This window comes from Cloeon dipterum, chromosome X (genome assembly GCF_949628265.1).
Source record: "Cloeon dipterum chromosome X, ieCloDipt1.1, whole genome shotgun sequence".
In the NCBI taxonomy this organism is placed as follows: domain Eukaryota; kingdom Metazoa; phylum Arthropoda; class Insecta; order Ephemeroptera; family Baetidae; genus Cloeon; species Cloeon dipterum.
The window spans coordinates 21980261-22002640 of NC_088790.1; the positions used below are offsets into that span (position 1 = coordinate 21980261).

Consider the following 22380-nt stretch of genomic DNA (forward strand, 5'->3'; position numbering starts at 1 on the left):
CGTTTTATTTCCCAGATTTTCTAACGAGGCGAATTTGCAGAATCGGCTCGAGTCGGTCGGGCACAATTAAAAGTTGGGACCAGACTTGAAGTTTCCTATTTCGTGCGAGCGTGCCAACGTCCGTCGCCGTCTTTTCTGTTGTGCGAAAGGTCGCTTTGAATATAAATAACACGCGCGGGAGAGGGCAAACAAAAAGAATGACAACATGTAGCACTCGACGTTGAGGCTGAATTTATTGTCCTTACTTTGAATAACTCCAAACAATGACAGCGTGCGCGGACATTTATAAGAAAGTGCTGGTGGAATTGCCGTTAAATGTGGAATCGATAACGACAGAGGGACGGCTGTCCTTCGCATATAGCCTTTGTGTCTATCTCAACGAGTGAGTGAGTGTCTCGAGTTGCTGCCTGCTCGATTGTAATTACTTCCAGGCTGAAGTAGCAGAAGAATTCTAGAACACTCTAAAACGTCAAAAATTAAAAAAAGGCCAAACTCAAATGAATCTCTCCATCGTAGCCACAACTTAAGCATCTTCTATCGGTTGATCGGAGAGCGGATAATGCAATCAATTAGCAATTCCTCGAGCGCCCTAATCGAATTTCTCCGGCAGCCGCTCTCATTAGTGCACTCGGCACTCGCAGGGAGACAGAATGAGGTGTCACAATATTTATTTTCCGGCGGCTTACTCGGCGCAAATGAGAGAGCAGGGCTCACACCAAGTCAGCAAAACCTGAGTGGAATTGATATTATTTTTTCATAATTGGCGCAACGGTCGACGGAAGGACGGCGTCAACGATAATTAACTTTGCAGCGACGAGGAAGGACGCTTCGCCGGCCCCGAGGTGGCACGCAAAAATGGGCAGAGTGACGTAAAAAGTCGCTTATTGACTTCTGAATTTTTCTAATTTTCGTCTAATTTGGATTGATTCAATTTTTGACGGAGATTTTTCTTTAAATCTCCACTCTCCCACGAATGCCAAAAGTTTTGCAAGTTTATATATATATGTGCTTGCGAAGTGTTTTCCTCGTTTTTTGACGCATTTCAAGGAAGTCGTCAGCAGCACCGGAGTTTCGCCTTCCTTCACCGTCACCACCGTCATCATTTGAAAAGAGGGCTGACGAGTGGGGTTGGAGGGGGCAGGGTGGGGGGTGGCCTGTGTGTGCGGTGCGGTGGCAAAGCTGTAGCCCTTCTGCGAGCCTTGTCTCATATTATTGATTAGAAGGCCCGTGGCTGAAGACAGAAGGACAGGCTGTCAATCAAACTCGCCCGCCACCCCCGCCACCCCCGACAGCCCCTTTGCTGCGAAATGCACGACGACGACGACGACGTCTCTCGCTGCTGCTACTGCTGCTCGCTGCCGGAGAGCCAGAGAGAGAGACGAGTCAGTCACCCAAAGTCTTATTTCTCTGATGGCTTGACAACTATAGTAAGTAAAGACCTGCCTGTCTATCTTTTCGGCTGAAAAGCTGCCGCGCGCCAAATTATTTCCAGCCTGCAGCGACGAAATGAAAATCCTGGCTTTCCAGCACTGCGGAAAAGTGACCAGGGGTCGAAATAAAAATTTTCAGCGGACTGTGTATCTGATAATTATAATAATTACTCGTTGAATTGATCTATTTTGGTATTCCTGGCTTGTAATAATGTTATGATTGCGTCATTGTTGACCGCTTTGGCGGGGAGCAAGTTCCAAATTTATGCCAATCAATGCATCGGTTCCATGTCACAGGCTGAAACAAAAATAAATCCATTCGCACATATTATCCTTCTTTCATTGCGCTACTTCTTATTTATTGTACAGCTTGAGGCCGAACGATATAGATTTTCTGCTTCTCATCACTTCATGAAACGAATTTCGACGCTGAGCCGGTGGAAAATGAGAACGTAATTGCGTGCGTCTCGGCGGCAAGTCAGCCTTCGGAATGGAGAAATTTCGTACATTTACGTATTGCGGCTTTTCGTGATTGTTCTAATCGAAAAACGGGCCACTATAAAACAATTATTTTTGCTGCTTGAGTGGTGTGGGAAACGACTGTTCATGTCGGCAATTTGCATTTGCACCTGAATTGGCGCAAATCTAAATTGCTGTAAAAGCTGCGGGTATGATAGCCTGGAGCAGTTTTTTCTTGTCTGCAAGATGAAACTTCAGACATATATTTTATGTCTGTTTCAACAGAACATGATTTTTAAGTGGTTAGAAAATTACGCATAATGTAATATATAATTTTAAAAAGTGCAAAATATCAAATTGTATTTTAAAATACACGTTCCTTCTACGGTTTGCATTCTAGGCAACACAAAACGACTTGGCATATCTTCAAATATAAAATATTTATTAAATTTCCAGTAAAATATGGTTGATGATCAGGAAAAACATCAATTATATTTCATCTCTTTATTTTCAAATTTTATTCTGGTACAGAAATGACCGGGAAGAGGGAATTTTAATCTAAAATTTTTAACTTCTATCCACCCTTTATTTGTTAATTTCCTCGTGTTGTTTCAGGGTAATAACTTTCTTTGTATGCATTATAAATCAGAACAATGCTCCATTGTGTAGTGATCAATTATTATAAACATAGCTTCCGGCTATAGCGTTGGTGTTAAATGCATTTACAATTATTCCTCCATTAAATCGCTTAGTCCATTCATGCCTCTATCTTCTTTGCACGTTTTCTCACGCGGGCGGTGTGGAGTATGCAACCGGGCGGGCAGAGCGACCACGAGGGTTGCGTTTTCGCCGGTTTCCCGCCGCTCTCTCGGCGGGCGAACGTCTTCCTCCAAGAAAGAGGCAAACAAAGTGGGTGAAAAGCACCGCCGCCACTGCCACCCCCGCCCACCCTTCTCCGCAGAGGGAGCACAAAAGCGGCGTGTGAGAGCAGAGTGCTCCACGGGTGTATGTATGTATGTGTGTGTGTGAGCGCGCGCGGGGCCGGATTTAGAAAGAGAGGGAGCACTTGTGGAATAGCTTATAAAAGGTGCAACAACAAAAACACCGCACCACGCCAATAGAGCCGGATTTCTTCTTTCCAACTCGATTTACCGAGATTAGACCTGTTAATTGACCGAATATGCAAATTCCGGCTATAAAAATTACCACGCCAGCGGCACGTGGATAAACCTCTGAGGGAATAATAACGGCACCCAACACAAAGGCACATTTTCAATTTTTAATTTTCCCGAGCTGAAACAGAAGCAGAAGCAGCGCGTCTCATCTGCTGCAGTCCGGCTAGCAGATGTCAGCCGGCGGATTGACGTCTTTTCGCCAAAGACGCCGTTTTAATCTGCGAGGCAAAAACAACGGGTACGCTTGCCATATATTGCGCGGGGTGATTTAAAATGAAGACTGCGCCGTTCTCTCTCTGGGTGTGTATGAATATATAGCACATCACACAAAAACGTAACAGCCGACGCTGCTGGCGGCACGAGAAATATCAAAAAGGACCCGTGAGATTGTTTAATACATCATTCTGTCGTCAGGGATGCCACCTCTCTCGGCAGCACAAAGCCAACACACTCACTTCTGCATCTTTATCATCGGCGGCGGAGGAGGAGGACGAGCACCGACCGACCGAACCGACGACCGACGGGCTCATCTCTTTCTCCGTCGAGGCGTGCGAGGAGGTTTCACTCAAATTTCTCGCAAGCTTGTCGCCCCGTGTTCTTTGTTTGCCAACAACAACCGCGACATACGCACACCGTCAACCCTTTCTGGCGGCGCTGGCTGCGGCTGTTTGTTGAGAGGACTTGTCGCATTATTTCTGACGCCTCAATTAGCCCGGGCCTGAACGAGGCTTCGTCCACTAAAGCGTGGGTGGGGCCTCGACAAGGCGTGCCATTCATTTTCGTATTATTTTAATTTTCATTCACTTTTTAGGTTTCTGTTGGGAATTTTTTATAAAAGCAAAATGCAAGACATTGTGAAGAAATGACTTATGTATGTTTATTTTAGAACAAAACCAATCCGATTTTATTTGAAACCAGCGTGGGGAAGGAAGAGGTCGTGGGAGATGTGAGAGTTTGCCATATTCACAATCCAAGGCATATAGACATTGTAGGAACTGACAGGTGACAAGACATTCTGCAAAATTATTGCTGTGATGAAGGCATTAAGTATGATGGACAATTTTTTAACCCATCTATAAACCTGATAAATAGGTATGAGGAGATTTTTTTTGACAAATTCGCATAATTTTAGATGGTTTGTTTGATGATTTAGATATTTTTTTGCATCACATAGGTGGTTTTGAGTATGATTCGAAATGCTAAAATATACAATTTGATGTTGTCGTGACGATTGGAAGCTCGGAAAAAAACATTCATGCACAGCTCTACAGAACAAAAATCTCATTTCATGAAAAATTCAATGATAATATATACTGAAATTAACAAACACGATTTATTAATTTCTCTAGCTTTTACACGTATAAAAGGAAGTGGGCTTTGTGAGATTTTAATATCTACGTGAGCGCTAGAATAATTCGCAACGATCGTTGATCACGTTCACCGACAGATTGCAATATTGTTGCAAAACGCCAAATGAGACACGAAGCACAGCAGTAATTATTATCACAACAGATATCATCCGCGTGAGTTGCGGAGAGCATGATGTGATAAAGCGAAGATAAATCATCAAATAAGAAAGAAAGGAAGCACGACTATGAGTATTCAACAAAGTACGAAGTGATGGCGTCACTAAAAGACCTTTGCGAGACGGAAAAGGCAGCTGAAAATTTTCGGCGTGGACCGGCCAGCCTATAGAGATGTTATAGCGCGAATCACATAAATTAAGCGGTCGAAAAGGAATTTGGCGGAGAAGAAAGGAAAAGCGCGCACGGCGACGCGCAGCACGGAGAACATAGGGGGTTTATTTTTTAAAACCGGGCCTATAAATCTGGACGAGTCTCGAACATATATCCATCGCGGCGAGAAGGAAGGCCCGCCTCAAGTGTGGGATTGATGGAAGGGCTAACTCCCAGAGTCCACTCTTTTTTTGCACCTAAGCATGGTTTCTGCAGTCTGTCTGTCAGTCCGCTTTTCTATACACATACACCGGCCAAGGGAATTCCTTTTTGGTCACGAAAGGAGTGAATTTCTCGCGCCGGTAAACGCGCCATTTTTCTTTTACGACTCTCCAGCGCAATTGCGAATCGTAAAAAGAGGTATTTTGCATCGCGAGAGAGCCCTCTCAATCCATAACGATATTTGCTTTTGCCGCACTTTTCGCGGGTTGGTTTTTACGAGCCCAATTAGTACTAAACTTACGCTGATAATGAGGATCGAGTATAGAAGTGACAGTATCTCGAAGTGGACTTACCTGAAACAGAATAAGAAAATTGATGATTAGATTAATCAGTTGAAATATTTTTGAAAAGTATGAAACAATTATTATTATTATTTATTATTTATTATATTAGACACCAACGGTGTACAACACAGAGTACATTATATAACGATATTATTTAACTGCAATTTCTTATATTTAGCAGCTTGAAATAAGGTAGTTGTATTATTTTTACAATTGAGGAAATGATACATGTCTATACCGCTTTCATCGCAGAATTGGCAAACACAATTAGCAGAAACATCTAGATGGAAACGTTTGTCTTTACATAACAGAAAATGATAACCATGGAAAGAGTATCTCGTAAAAACACTTCGATCTTTACAATAGGGTAGCCACCAGTTCTTGTTTGTCATAGCTGGGGTACTGTAAAAATTAGGGTGAATATTTTGTTTTTTATGCATCATATTATCCAAGAATTTAATATAAACAGGTGTGTCCGGCAGGGAGAATTTTGTCTTTAAGTCATTTACAAAATAATCAGTCTCAACTAGATCATATACAAATCTTGATTTCATTCTCTTATCGACACATAAGGCTTTCTTAAAAAATCTAGACTTAGCACATTCAAGATTATTTAAGTCTTTTAAAGTCAAGTATTTCCAGACAGCTTCAATACCATATGAGGCAACAGGAGAAATAGCTAAATCAAATAATTTTTTGGCTGTAACAATAGAACTTTTTGACAAATTTTTAATTTTGCCTGTAGCAAATATTGAGGCTTTAACTCTCTTATCAATATGTTTACTAAAACATACACCTGCAGTTTGGAAAGTGACTCCTAGATAATTAATTGAAGAGCAGAAGGTAATTTTATTCTGTTTTTCCCAGTTCAAATCTACTTTGCTATAACGACCATGACCACCGGCTCTGAATTTCATGACTTGGCATTTCTTTTCGTTTAATTTTAAACATCTTATAGCTAGGTAGTCTGTAATTCTGGGCAGTAAAATGGAAAAATCATTTAAATTTTCACTTAAAAGTACAATATCATCTGCATACAAAATGCATTTAACGCCAGGGAAATCTTTCATAATATCGTTAATATCACTGATAGCAAAAATGAACAGGAAGGGTGACATGCACCCTCCTTGTTTAACCCCGTTTGACTGTAAAATTTCTTCAGAAACGGAAATACCATCATTAATTAATAGAAAATTTACGTCAAGAATTTCTGCAAGCAAGTTTAGCTCTTCAAAAGAAAAGATTTTTGTATCTACGACTTTCTTAAAGATAAATGTTCTACTAATAGAATCGAATGCTTTTTGTAAATCTAAAAATAAAGCGTACAGAATGTATGAAACAATTATACAACTTATTCAAATATTATTTGCTAAAAGAATAAATAACTGATCTATTTTTTTATCTACGGAGCACAGGCCATGCATTTTTAAGCATAATTTTAAAATTTAATATGTTAATAAACCGTCAGTTTCAATGGTAAAACCAATTGTTAAAAAATTTATTTTTAACCCCAAAAAATTTAAAAAAAACGTGAATATTTTTCGATTCGCTCGCGGTTTGTGGCAACTTCCACGCCCGTTGTTAGATCTTGGGAACCGCAATCCTCTCCATATATGCCCTATTTCCGAAATTCCCATCAGCTACGCCCTTTTTGAGAAGTCAATTTCGCTTGAGTATATCTAGCACACATGTTTTCCGAAATTAAATTTCCAAACGCATAAATATTTGTCATGGTTTTTTAGAAAACTTTGTAGAATATGACTTGAAATCATTTCAAAGAGAAAAGAAATATTGTCAGTGAGTCTCCATGTAGTTTGAATCACAATTGTAATGTTTAGAGAGGAAAGAAAAGTTTTTAGCTAAAAACGGTGAAATGTTCTCGGGCCACGCTATCGGCATTAAATATTTATCCCCTCGTGCGAGAGGGCCGAATCGCGAGCAAATTAAAAATTCAAGGTCTAATCAGGCATAAATTAGCTTATAGTGGTTCCAACTTGTTCCTTCTCCCCGGTTTTATTACCCTCAGTTTTTAATGAATTTGTGTGTGTGTGAGAGAGAGAAAGAGTGTGTGTACTTTTCAACCAAGCAACTAACTGCCAGTCATTTTGCACGAAAATCATATTTCAGCCGTGGCGCGCATAAAATCAACAATTTATCGTCCGATGCTGCGAAATAAAAAATATTTTATTTACTGCGTATAAAGGTGAATTTAAATGACCACTTTTGAAGGGTCGTAAAGATAAAAGGCGCTTTATTGCCCGGCTTCACCTTTCAAAAGCGGCAGACGAAGAAATTATTTGGGCCCGGTCGGCGCGCGGAGATAAATTGGCCGCGCGCGGAATCAAATTTCGCAGGGCCTAATTTATCGTGCTTGGGCGCTCGGACACCTGATGTCACCCTCGTCGCGTAAAGAGGCTCAAATTATTCGCCGGCCGCGCACCGTCGACACGCACGCTGCTTTATTTAAATTGGTCTACGAACACCGCTAGTTCTTTGTGTCTGTCTGCTGCGCGATGATGGCCCGGCAAAGGTCAGAAAAATCGTTATTCGCGCGCGTCTTGTCTGATCAGCCGTGCACACTAGTTAGCTGGCTGGCACAATGGCATCCGCAATCGCCTGATAATTCAATTAGAAAGTTCGGAATCCGCGTGCGGAATCGTAAAGTGCGCGGTTTTAGCGCACCGTTCACCGTTAAATTGCTGGCCGATTGAGGAATCACGTCATAAATCTGCACTTTATTACATGGTCTAGGCTTTTGGTGAATTTTTTCGCCTCAAACCGAAAAAAACCTGAATGGAAGAGGTGGCCGTGGCTGAATGAATTGAAACGGGAGAGCTAATTTACTCTAGTGCCGTTATTGTGAAAAATTACAACGTTTTTAATCAAGATAGAGGGATAATTTAATTTTCCAGTTTGCTCTCGAAGATACCGAAGATACTCCTGAATGAATATATTTACTTATAAGGATTCCATCTTCATATGAAATTGTCCAGGATTTTTTTCTCCGACAAAGACGATGTAGTCTTCGTCTTTGCTCTTTATAAATTGCCTTTTTAAATGTTATTTAATTTATCAGTTTTAAATTTTTGAGGCAAAAAAGGGGAAAATAATATTTAACGATTTTTCTACAATGCCAAGTTTACCCGCTAGGAATTAATGCTTGAAATGTTGCCAGACCAAATCTAAAAAAATGTATTTCAGATATAGAGTCAAATTATATTATTTTATTGAAATCAAAATTGGGGGTTGGAGGCAAAATTTTCTGCATCCAACCGACAGGAAGTAAAGATGGCGTCTTTAAGGGTCGGTGTTTATTTGTGTTGAAAATTTATATTTTGACTTTTGATCAGAAGATGAAGATAGGTAGAAAAATGGAAGAATATCACAAATTGAGACAGTAATATTTTTAACCCTTACAGCGGCCATATTTCATTTTATTTGGGACTCCTATTGAGCTAAACCACAAATATAATTTTAAAAAAACGAATAGCTTGGGTGAAATTTCTAAATTGTACAAAACTTGTACATACAAAGTATAAACACAGGAATGAACGGAAATTTGCATCATGTGATCTCGACGACACTTAATATCTAGTGCTGTAACTTAAAACCCTGCATGACATATCATGAGCATGCTCAAAGCCAATATTAACGCTACTGGATTTAACAAAGCTCTACAGCAGATTCTCGTGTACATAAAAACAAATAAAACAATTCAAAAAACTTTTTCCTCTTTTGAAAAAGTCTCGAGCCCTGGAGAGAAATTAGAGAAATTAGGATCGGCGCCGACGGATACGCCTGTGACGTGAGCAAATCGATTTCGCATGCCCAAAGTGTTTGTGATTAGGTAATTTATGGTGCAGCAGCAGCGGTGGCGGCAGAATCCGAAAAACATTTCGCAGCAATAACAATAAAGGCGGGAAAAACTTTGGGGTCGTTTCTTGCTCGCCGTGGCAGAGCGCGCAGATGTGTATTGTGTGTGTGTGTGCTTGGCGAGTCAAGCAGCCATAAATATTCAAACTTATTTCAAATGGGCGCACACTTTTGACAGTATTTATTGCACTTTGCTGAATTAATGACTCAAATATCATTCATGGACTGTGAATAATGACGGGGCTGCGCTTGATGACCATCTGCAGGCAAACACATATTATCCAGCCAACACGCGCTCCTTGCCTTTTCGCCTCCTCCTGCTCGACAATGGCCGCGGCTTTTTTGTCACCCGGCGAGCGAATGAGAGAGAAAACCGACGTGCACATGCGGCTGCTCTGCGAGAGACAAATAATTCATTGGCACAAATCATGAACCATTCTTCTCTATTCGCAGTCTTCTCCTTGGAGATTCGAGATAGAAATGTGCAAATCGATGACTCGAACTCATAAATATGGAAAATTTTATCAGATTATCAGTTTAACTTATTTCAGTTTTGTGCAACGCTGGGTAGAACAACGTATTTCTGATTTATTCTTTAAAATTAAATTAGCAACTGAAAACCCCGATGATTTTTATGTTCACAAATATAAAGGTTGATTTAGCAAAAGAAAAAATTAAACAATTATAAAAGATCGTATTTAAATTTTTGACATTTTTACTTCGTTTGAAGTTATCAGATTGACTTTTATGGGATAAAACAAATAATTCCAATAATTTAAATTTTTGTTGTGATTTGAGAATGATTTTTTTTATAAAATGTTACACTTTAATTAAATATTACGAGTGTTTTCAGAATAAATCAACATGGAATTAATGATAGTTTTTGTATAAGAAGACAGCTGTAGCAGTTTTTGTAATATCCTTACTCTCAGGAAAAATAATAGTTTCTAAATCATTAATTGCATTCTTGGTGATTTTCACCCTAATTCAAAATTAAAAAAGTCAAGTCACAAAATGGGCATAGTTGAAAATGCTCACTTTTTCTAAGTTAAAAATTATTTTTAACGCATTTTGATTTAATTAATACAAATATCAATTTGATCAATTGAACACGGTCTGAAACATGATCAAATCTGCTCTAAATTTCACATCTATTTTCCATAGTGAAGATTGTTCTTGCCATGCAAAGGTTCAGCACAAAAGTTAACCCTTCAAAATTTAGGGATTGAAAAGAAATGTATTTGATAAAATAAACAAATATCAAATCAAACGGAATAAAACAGCTGAAATATAAAAAAAACGTAAAAGCAGAGTTTCAATTAATCTTCTGCTCCCTCCCATTTGCAACAATCGAAAGTGAGAATCTGCTCTTTTGAGCGTCAAAGAGGCGATTGCATTGTAATCGGCCGGTCTCGTTACACGTGTACGCGCTATTGTCAATTTCGGGTCGCGCATTCCGAATTGGCGATGTATCCACACTCATCTACACACGCGGGTGGGCAGGCAGGCAGGGTAGTTAGTCTCTCCGCGTGGAGGTTGGTGGTAGCGGTGGTGGTGGTGGTGGGGCTGAAAATAATGCAGCGCGAGGACGCGAGGCGGCGGCGGCGGCAGTGGCAGCGGCAACGTTCGCAGAGCAGAAATCTCGTGAAAGGAACTTGAATGAATTATTGCCTTAACGTTTCCACTGTTCCTATACAACACATGTCACTCATAAATCTCAAACCTTTCCAACTTCCCTCCCCGCGTTTTCTATATAAAATAAATTTTTCCCTTGCAACATCCATCCGAAAAGTGTGCGATGGCAAAAAGCAGCAGCAGCAGCAGCAGTCATCAGGCGCGCAGCAGCTTTTTTAAATTAGAAAAAGCACTGGAGGAGATAAATAATCTCTCTCTCGCACTCACACACTCTAATACAGCAGAAAGCTGGAGAAACGAACGGCGCGCGCATTCGCCCCGCACTCGCTTAGACCGGACCATTTGATTTACTGCCCGTTTTTATTTTATTATTTAATTACATGCCTCTTTTTCTAATTAGTACTTTTGTAGCAATGCGAGAGTGAATTACGATGACGCTTTCGTGAAGGGTTCGAGCCGAAGAATATGCTTTATTAAAATCATATAGAATATAATATTCACGGCTGCGCGCGGCTGCGGCATCGGCGGCGCGGGATTGTTCTCAGATTTACGAGCCGTCCGTCAATCCATCCGCCCAATTGTTAATTATGAGAGCCGCGGAATTTATTATCATCCGCGGCTCTCCATCGCAATAAAACATTTTTGTGTGTAACTCCAATAACTTTTTTCCTCCTATCTGATTTGATCCTGCACGTCGCTGCAGGGACAAAATATCTCAAATGCAGTCCGTTTGGAAAGCGTGCTAGGCGTCCATATTTTGGGCTCACTAATTTTCTTCCAATCAACTCGACTCTTCATTTCTGATCTTGCGGAAGCACCAGGTGAGATTTCTCCACGCTGCAGATTTATTTTACCATGCAAGTGATGAATTTGACAGTGCAGGAAAAATGCTAAAGAATAAACAGCAACTGGAAACAAAAAATTTGAGTTATAATTTCTCTGATTTGTTTTAGACATTACCAGTCTGATTCCAGAGGGTTAAATTTGACCCATTAAGTAGTTAATCACAATAAGACCTAAGTTAAATGAAATGAGGCATATTTTTATATTTTTAATCCCCTGTGGTACGGTGAGGGATGAAATATTAAAAAATAAAACTGTCACTAAATTGTTTATTTTAAGGATAAAGAGAATTTGCTTGAATCAACAAGAGAAATAATGGGTTTCTGCACTTTATATTTTTGCTAGTTTTTCTCGTTAAAAAAATCGGTTTTAAGACTGAAATAAAACAGAGTTTCAACTTTATGGTCATCTGCAGGGCTAACAATAAGAAAAAACAGTGGCCGGACCAAACCCCCCAAGTCATCGGGGAGAGCGCAAATCAAAATCAGTCGGCCAATTCAGCATTCAGCAAAACGATATTTCTTGATTAAGAAAGTCATCGTGTCGACTGGAACTGCTCGGATGCGCAGAAAACAAAAACCACCCCAAAGGGTCCGCGGGGGTTGTTTTTACTAATTAAAGAGGGCAGCGGAGACGAGCGGCGAGCGCGTCGGAGAGCCGCCGCTGCGGAGTTTTGATAATGGTGATCATAATTTCTAATCACCATCCATCCAAATCACCCACCGCCGACCCACCCCGACGCAGGGCGCTGCTTTTTTCGGGGTGGAAGGAGCACACACACACACACTCACTTGCTCCGTCGCTCGCTGGCTCTTCTCGCTCGGTTGCTGGCTGGCCCGCCTGGCTGGCTGGCTGCTGGCTGGCTGGCAGGGGGCTTTATACAGGAATATAAAAAGGGGGGCCTGGGGGGAATGATTTGTGCTCTCTATGTCTTTAGAAAACGCCAGATTTGACATGTTTCAAAGATTTATGTCACGCTCTCGGTTGCTAGAGTAAATTCTGCTGTGGAGGCTGCCGCTGCTGTCGCTTCCCCTCGCGGGCCACCCCTCCCCACCACCCGCCCGGCCTCCCCCCGCCGCCCTCCAGAGTCGTCGTCCGTCGTCGTCGTCGTCACCGTGACATTCGCACAGCACACTCACCGCCGCTTTCCCCTCTGCCGGCGCTCGCCGATAATTCGCGTGCTTTCGCACGCTCGCAACAACACATTGCGCCGCGGCGAGTGGGCGACCTGTCCGTCAATCAATCAGTTGGGTCGTCCGGCCGGCGCGCGCCCCGCGTCTTCAGGTGCGGCCGACGGGGGGTAGGGGGTTACGAACATCCCCTAGCTCTGTGACGAGAGTGTTCCAGCCAAAAATACATACGCTAATCGGTGTTGAATTTTCTTATTTTTTTGCTAGCCGGTTCTGCTCAAATTAAAAACGTATTTGACCTCTTGCTTGTTTCCTAAATAATGCTTAGTGAAAATGCTCTAAAGATTGTTCAAGGGCCTCTGATTAAACTTTTCAATGAGTTCGTAAGTAAGAAAAGAGATAAGGAAATTTCAATATTTCACGATTTTCAATTGATGAAAAGGTAAATAGCTAAATAAATTGTTAAAAGGAAGGGCTGTATTTTCTTCTGGTGACTTTTTGGCGCACTTTCAATTAGAAATTAGAACAAATCATTTCAACAATTTGATTTAGAATTAAAAACTTTTCAGCACATTTTTTAACGATTTAAAAGAACTTGTTTTTAAATTTTCTCAAATGTGAGGAAAAGTGTTTGATAAAAACTAAACTTAGCTCTCATTATGAAAACAATTGATTTTTTTATTTTTTGCTACTATTTACAATCTAACGTAAGGATCAAGTACCGCGTGTATGATTTTCCTCGCAAAACAAGCGCTAAGGATCACATTCGTAATTAGCTCTCTCTTACACAGAAATAATCTATAGCTAATCAGCATCCAATGTACAGTGTCAATAATAATAAATTTATCTAGAGCTAGGAAAGAAACGGGAGTGGAGGAAAAGAAATATTTTATGCACAGTCAAAATTTGAGAGTAAAATTGCGTATGTTTTCTAATCTTTGCACTCATGAAAAATTCCGATTTGGTACTTCAATTATTTCGCCCATTCGCCGCCATTGCCAATCTCGCCCAGCGTTTTTGTGGAAAATCAAAATCGCACGAAAACGGCCGGGCGGAGTCACAATTAACCGAGCGGCGGTCGGGACAATTTGCATTATTTCGGCATTATCGAAGCATGCACCTTATTCACAGAGTAATATTCGCCGCGATACGAATATAGAGGGCTGGTTTTCTCATAAAGATGGCCGGCGCGAGATTAGTCGCGCGCGGCATAAAGCGTTTGATTGTGCCAGCCGCATGTTTGTGTGTACAAAGTATGTGCCCAGTGCTAAACGCTTGCACATTTGCCGCCGCTTTTTGCAGCCGATGCGCCCGCCCGCCCGCTCGCTCGCCGCCGGCCAAATATTTTTATCGTCCACGTGCCAAACCGTGTACACATTATGTGTTGTGTGCACTAAATTGTGCAACGTACTTTATAAAATAAACAGCAGCCCGGCGCCCTGGACCGAGCTCAACGCGGCCGAGAGCTGATTTTGAGCGATATTTATTATTGGGGCCGAAAAATCGCCTCAATCTGCTGCCGCCACACCGCACCAAGCGGATGAAATTCTGCCCGCAGGTCCTCTTGCTCGGATTATCGTCGCGCGTAGTAATTTGATGCTTGCTTTTGCATGCAGATGTGAATCGAGCAAAATTATTGACTGATTTATTCGCTCACTTCTGGTAATTAATGCTTAGATTAGCAATAAAATTGCCCAGTGGCGGCTAATATTTGCTCGATTTATGTATAGTGGGATTGTTTTTCGTGTGCGCGCTTGCCGGCTCCGTCCGCAGTTTGAGCAAAAATTGATTCCTTATTAAGGACGACACGTCTTTTTCAGTAGATATCTCCTCAACAAAGGAAGAATGGGAGTAAAAATTCGTTTTATTTGAAAACTTAAAAAAATATTCTTGACGCAGTAATCCTTGCATGCACTTATAATTATTAGAATTAATTATAGGCGAGGATTGTTTAAACCTGAAGAAAATTCATTTAAAATATTTGATTTTTTTAAATAAAGAATTGCGGTTTTGATCAAGTTCATTCTTACAACGATTTATTTATGCAACATCATAGTTAGTTCTATAAAGGATTTGATAGAATGAGCCAGGAGAAAAAAGCTGAAAAGCGCTATTATATCCTTTGAGGTAGGGTTTGTAAGGAATCCCCAACTAGCTTGGTAGCAAACCATTATAAAGAAAAATCCTCTAGTCGTGTGGTTAAAGCGAGTCAGTGGCCGATTTAGATAAATGGAATCACGGGTTCGACTCCCGGTTCTGAGTAACTTTTACAGCGGAGAAAAGAGCCTTTGACAATTATTGCTATTTTTATTAAATGTAACATTGAGAAAATCCTAACGCTAGGCAAATTTAAAATAATCTCACAAATTTATTGACCTGCACAAGTAGAAGCAATATCATATCACAAAAATCCTGATTGTAATTGTTTTTGTCTTCGCGATGCACGCTGTATTTGATAAGAAGGAGGCCAAGATTGCCAAATAGCAGTTTTATTACCTCCCCAATTAGACCAAACTATTAACAAAGTCAATTTGCAAGTGAACTCTTTCTGTCCAGGTGTCGGAGAAGCGCGTGTAAACAGGCAGGAGAAACCGTTCCACGCTGAGAACAGCAAAAGTGCATTAATTCTGATGTCGGAGAGCGCGTGTATAATTTTCCTCGCAGCCGGGCCGCTTGCTTGAGCACAAAAAGACAGAATTCCCGATGTTGAGCCACGTACATCTCGTGTTTTGAGGCAGAGGAAGCAATAAATTGCGCGCACTCACATTTATTATTTCGTTTCCTGTGTCGCGCTAGACAAATTAATACAGGAACATATTACTTTCGGCAATGAACCCAGGCATGCGTGAGTATATATTTTTATGCGAGAAAATAGAAATTCAGTTGAGTTCGTGCGGTTGCCTGCCCGATCAGCTGAATCAGAGCTCGAATTTTTGCGCGCTCATTTCCGAGCTGCTCGTAAAATTTTTACAGCCGACTCTCTCGCTCCACGCTAGTTAATTTTTAGGTGATCAAAGCCTGAAATTTCAGCTGTTCCAAAACCTAAAAACGAAATGACTGGCTTGAAATGAAATATTTGTTAAATATCTTCCGCCAAAACTACTTCGATTATTTTAGTCTCTTGATCAGATCAAACATTTTTTTCTTGTCAATAATCGTGTCCACGTGCGCCTCGGAGCTAAAACAACTCAAGATACGCCCCATTTGCGTCCAAAACCTGAAATTTCTGCGCTTTGACTTAGCGTGCCGGTCTGCCCCTTGAAATCTGGGCTCGATTTATGATCTCGGCTGTACTGATTGCCATCAAGAGAGTTGTGAGTGACAGGTGTTTAAAATGACAAACACACACTTCAAGTCCCCGTCCGTCCGACGTCCTTCTCTCTCGCTCTCGGCTGCAAAGCTCAAATTTCAAACGAGTTTCGTTCGCTTCGCAGCATCCTCTCTCTCTCTCTCTCTATCCTCGGGAAAACATCATAAAAATTCAGCATGCAAACTTCTTCTTCTCGGCCCTTTTCGCCAGCAACCGAAAGCAAGCCAGCCGGCTCAAAACTGACTGATTGAGTTTGGAGACACTTGATTTAATGTGACGCGACTTTGATGTGCCTGCTGTTGGCCCAGTGGAGAAAAATAGTATATGTATATATACGCGCATGCATGCCCTCCCTTCGCTCTCCGCATTGCTGGCAGGCCGGCTTATTTTGCTCTCACATTTCGTGCCCTTGTCAGGGTTTGCACTGTTTGCAGGCATTGCTGCTTGGTTATCGTTCCTCTACTTGGAAATCGTGATGCAAAAGTAACTTTTTTGGTCAACATAATTCACTTACTCAAATCAATATCGCTACGCTCGGGCGAAATCTACTTTTTTAATTCCTGGAATTAATTAGTGTAATTGAATAGGCATGAGGAAAAATACAAACAAACAGAAAATATGGAAAATACAAAAACCACATTGTTTGAAAAACGCGTCAATGTTTTATTTCAGCCCACAAGTTAAACTATTTTAATTAAGAGACATAAAAAATTACATTTTTATATTTTTACTCTCGCCAGATGGTTTTGGAGCCCAGCCAAGTGAGAAGGATTAATCGAATTTAGATTATTTTAACTTTTTCTATCAGTGATATTTTAGATAAAATTTAAAAAAAAATGTATTAAAGTATTATATTTTTGCCAAAAATGTGTACTATAGGAATTTAAAGGACGAAATTATTTTCCCAATTAAATGTTACGCCCTCAAACCCCGTTCAGTACACCAGGGGAGGTCAAGAAGGGACATATTGTGTGCGATTTTCATTTCTCACTGTTATTAACCGAAATTAAAAATCAAAATATTTTATAAAATTTCCACAAATTCCCATTTTTTAAATTCCTAATCTAAACGGGAGCGGACAGTGCTCTGAAATTTTCACGGAAGCACACTTTCTTCCTTTTTTTCAGATTTAATCAATAATATTTTGGGTTTTTTAAGTCACTGAAACACTTAAAACTTTTGACATTGACCAATCACCCTTATTTCTTGTATGTATATATCCTGCAAAACCTATAAATTAAAAATATTAATGTGTGAACTCCAATAATTTTGCATGATTGTCCCACGACATTTTGTAGATGTTGAAAGAAAGCTGAGAGAATATTTCACAATAATCTAATCGACACAGAAATAAACATTTGACAAACGTTGCATCTTCAGAATTAATTTTCCCTTGCGAGCTTGCAGCGCACGTCAAATTCTAATTAGCCCATCTGCAGAGAGTTGAGGCACAAATCTGCTGCACGACCGTAAACGAAAGTCACGAAAACATCACCGTTGCCAGAATTAGTATGCACCCCGAGACGCTGACGAGGCACACCCAGCAGCCAACAAAACAAAAGCACGTCATTTTGAATGCTTTATATTTGCTGCTCGGGCGCAATCCGAAAATTATAACCTTTCCCTGAAATTTGTGTTTCGATATTCGTGGGAGGCGGAGGGGGATGATTCCGTGGAGGGTGCAGGGATTCCGATAATACTACACCTGACACTTTTTCAATACTCAATTTTAAACGCGGCCTTTGTTATTTCCCCACGCGCGGATCTGGTGGTGAAGTTTCCTTTTTATTCGTTTTGAAACCGATAATCACATTATATTCGAAACAAAATTGCTCCAGCAGCAGCATAATTGACGGTCGCGAGAGAGGCTTTGAAACGCAACAAAAAGAGCACAAGAGACTGCTGATGGCTCTTTTTCTGTTTGTATATCAGCACACAGCGCAATTGGAATCGGAGAGAATTTCGAGAGCACATCACGTCCATGCATACTTTTCCCTCTCTCTCTCTCTCTCTCTGTATGTGTGTGTGTGCGGCTGTTTGTGTTATTATTGATCTGCACTCATTTTGTTTGCAGAAACTTCAAAGAGTTTGTGATGAGGCATGTCAAATACCCGACCCACGCCTTGGGGAGCGTTTCTTTATCCGCGCACAAAACAAAGAAAGCTGCGCTTCATTAAATCTGTTCTCGCATCGGGCGTGCGTGTGTCACTCGCAATAGAGTGGAAATAATTGGATGTGTGCGCGCGCGGACATATGCAGATCAAATGCAGTTTTGCGCTTTTCGCCGTCAGGTCAAATCGACGTTTGCATCCTACTCTATCGACGGCAACAAATGGCAAAATGTTTTCTCGAGTGAAACTGACTGAAAGCCAAGGTTGTAGTTTCATTTTTCCAATTTTTTTTTGCAAAAATTTGTACGCAAAACTTAGCATAGTTTTTTCTGAGACAGCTTTTGATTTATTGCATCATGAAATTTGCACAGTTGCAGTTTTAGGCATACAATTCTTATTTAATTCCCACGATTTGCGCCCTCTTCTGGTGGTCAATGTCAAGAACAAATCAGGTGACCAGGTTTTTAGGGGCATATTGAGGCCTTAATTTGAGTTTCATTTATTTTATTTAATTAATAGTGGAAAAATGATGCTGGAATTTGTAACATATTTAGTACACCGGTGAAAAGTCGCAAAGAATCAAATATTTGTCCCTATTTTTTGCACTATTTTTCGTGCAAAAATTAAAAGATTTTTAATACATTCATTCAAATGATTTCTTTATTTCAGAAAGATTTTCTTGCCGATATTTGAAGTAGTGATACATAGTCAAGACAAATTGGTTTGGCCAGAAATAGAAAACACAAGGAAATTTTTCGCTTTTAGCAGCTCTGTTTACTGTTAATCCTGCAAAGTCCAAGAAGAATGACAATCTGACATTTTCCTGGTTGAGAAAAACTGTTCTATTTCCTCCAATATGACAGTAACCACGGATGGCATTGGCCTCTTTTTTCGTTAGATGACAATTATTATTGTTACCTAGTGATGACTATTAAATCAATCACAATGGCTTCAAAATCCTTCGTCCTATTTATATACTGTGTCTGACGAGTTGAATAGCTCCGAGATTTGCCTATGGACGTGATCAAACCCAATCCAGATCAAAACAATTGCTTGTTTCTCACGCTATTGCGAATTCGTCCGGCAAGCACGCGGCGGATAACTGCCAATCAGAAAAAAATAACGCTTTTCGCAGCGGGGGCAGATGGAGGCAGAGGAAAAAGTTCCGAGAAACTGAATCGGATTTTAATTACGGCGGGATGACACGCTGGAATAGCACGCGGGCACTTGTACACGTTGGTGCACGCTGTCACTGCTTGAAGGATGCATGCCGCGGCCAACAATGCCGCGCAGCCATCACTCGATGATCTATAGACGGCGAAAATTTGATTGACAGCTTTTGAGAATCATGATTTCGGGGATTGTAACAAAGGATTCAGCCGAGTCACTCCTTATTTAAAATAATAAAGAGCGCGCTCTGGGCTGTCTGTCCGCCGCCGCCGCCACTCCACTCCAAATTCTATATGCGCGCGCGAGGGACACAAATAATATTGTAATGGAGCACAATAATAATGGTGCTGGAATGATTTTTAAAAATTACTTTTTAAAACCGATCGCACACAATGTTTTGTAATCACATCTCTCTCGCCAGTCGGTCGGTTTTTGAGTGACGCGGGCTCTCGTCTATCATTTATTATCCACGTTTCCAGCACTCTCAATTGAATGATGCATGACTCGGTGATGACAAAGAAAAATTGCTAACTCGAGAGGGACGCGTCAAGTCATTCGAATTTTTGGCATTTCTTCTGCACGTCACCTGCAGAACCCAAGCCAGGATGTTTATAATATTAATCGTCCTGCGCGCTCTTAACATAATGATCTTGCTATTCAACATCATCGGCGCTTAAATGAAACACCTCGAAGCAGCTGACTCCCCGTGATATCAATTTTAAAATGGAGGCCTTTTTACAAGTTCAACGAGCATGCCGGCAATTATTTTTGTTTCATTCTCCCTGGCGATATGAGAGAAATATATAATATGTTTTCCCATCCATTGAGAACGCACACCGGCAGCATCACTCAGTCAAGGTCGGCTGACTACCTACCTCTAATCATTTGCTAATAGGCCGGCACGCCCCCTCGTTAATTAGGCGCCGATTTCGCCGAATTCTAAACTGCGGTCACGCTGGCACACGGTCTGAATCCGAATGACAGGAAATGAGCGGTGCATCTCGTTGCCAAGTTGCTCGGCAGAGACAAAGAAAATGATATTCGCTCGCAGCGTCGATTATTGAGAGGGTGGTCACGTCATGCATAAATCTGCACCATCAATCTCTGACTGCTGCAAGGAGACAAGTCAGGCCGCGTGCGTAATTCGAGCCGCGACATCAACTGTACCCGCTGAAATATTTCCCAGCCCTCCGCGCATTCGAGTGGATTATACAAACAGGACCTCTCTCATCCGGGCCCAGCATTGAGAAATAAATATGGCACAACCTTTTATGACTTTGACACCTCAAATGTGAAAATAAATTCACAAAGCGGGTTTGAGTTATTTAAATAGTTTTTGAGACCAAAAAAGAACATTGCATCACGTCATCAAGGTTTCAATTTTCGGCAATAAAATTAAGTAACCTGTCTTAACTCTTTACTAGATCAATACAAAGAAAAATTTTGAATAAGAACTTTGAGCAATCCTTGGGTAAAAACTCCTATCCCCAATCAAGCATACCATCTCCTTGTAAAATTTTGTCATCCACTCAAAATATATGGGTGCATTAGGTAGGCTCGATCCCTCGCTCACAAAAGCTGACCATCTACTGCCCTGGGGCTCATTTTTTCATCACCTGTCTGTCACACCAGTGCTCACCAGCCTCTCCCCACAAGAGAAAGAGAGATGGACGCTGTCACTCTGGAAACGTGAAAAGAAGAAGAAGGATCCCTTTTAGCACCCACCCTGTCGGCGTCAAATGCGTTACCTGCGCGCAACGCTCAATACGGGATTTGCCGCCACAACGCCACGAAAATCGGATTCAAACGTGTTTACAACAGCCAAAGGTTTCAATTTTATTGTGCGCCGAAATCAAGATATGAATTCATTGGGCAAGATTGAACGAAAAATATTAATGGATTGGTCAAGATCTGATTCTTTGCATTGAGCAGGATAAATGATGAAAAATCCTTGCGAAAACTAGGGTTGAGATAAATCAAAAAGGCTGATATAGTAAGCAGTCTTTCCAAATAATGGGCTATTTTATGTCTCCCGACTGTAAATCTTATTTTGTTAAACAACAAAGATATTCCCTGGAAAGTGTCATGCAGATCTAAACAAAGTGAATCATAAACAGCCATAAAATACCGTCAAGCCAACAAAAGAAGGGTAGCAGAGATTATAGGATCAGGCTATGACGGAAATTCTGTTGCTCCATCATGAGAATTGAATTGGAGGGTAACATAATTTTAAATTCTAGTCTCTTCTATATACCAAGGTCAACTGTTGTAAATATATTTTGAAAAAAGAAATATAAAAATTTAAATTTATAATAGCAAGGTCATCTTTTGACTATTGCAAATTGACTAGTTTAATCTTGGTTGACAGCTGCTTGCAGTAAACATTTTAAATCATTTTCAATCGTTGTCCTGCATCAATCCATTTTTAAATGGTTCGGTCCAGTGTGAGGAAATTATGTTACATTTTTGACAAAAATGTATCAACTCCAGGTAAATTGCTTGAATTAATTACCTTCTTAAGTGAGACAAAAGACCTTTGGATCGTTTCTAGAGTGATAACCTCGAAACTGTAACAAAGGCGACCTCTGAAGATCAACAAAGCCAAATTGAGCGGCAAAGTGGACAAAAAGGTCGGGTCCTGCGCTCCCACCCACACCCTCTGTGAGCCGAAAGATTTTTTGCCTTCGACAACACACCCAGCAGCGCGGCAGGCAAGGAGAAAGCCTCTCAATAAAGTATGTGCTTTGAGCGCTTGAAAAATGAGAAATTCACGCCCGTTCAGTCAGGCTAGAGGAAACAATATTCTACTTCCTCTTTCGTGCGCTTCAGTGCAACGGGCATGAAATTTTGACTAATGGAATGTCAAGCAGTGTGTGTCGTTGCTCTTGGTCGGCGCGCGGGTGCAGATTTACATTTATTTCGCAGCCGGCATAAGAAGCGAGTGAGTTTAAGTGAGCGTGCTGGGGGAATTAAGCCGCCACGAATCGACGAGTGGCCGCAAT

The 22380-nt window shown here is 40.9% G+C and overlaps 1 protein-coding gene across 2 annotated transcripts in view; it reads right to left on the reverse strand.

Moving 5' to 3' along the window:
* LOC135945260 (protein tiptop-like) overlaps window positions 1-22380 on the reverse strand; it is a 50873-nt gene that overhangs the window by 24927 nt on the left and 3566 nt on the right. Inside the window, exon 1 of one of the 2 annotated variants that reach the window (XM_065492829.1) lies at window positions 12449-12536. The exons of the other annotated variant lie outside the window; for it this stretch is intronic. The gene's annotated coding sequence lies outside the window, so the exon portion shown is untranslated. Of the gene's footprint in view, window positions 1-12448; window positions 12537-22380 lie in introns of those variants that run through there. 2 annotated transcript variants of the gene reach the window in all.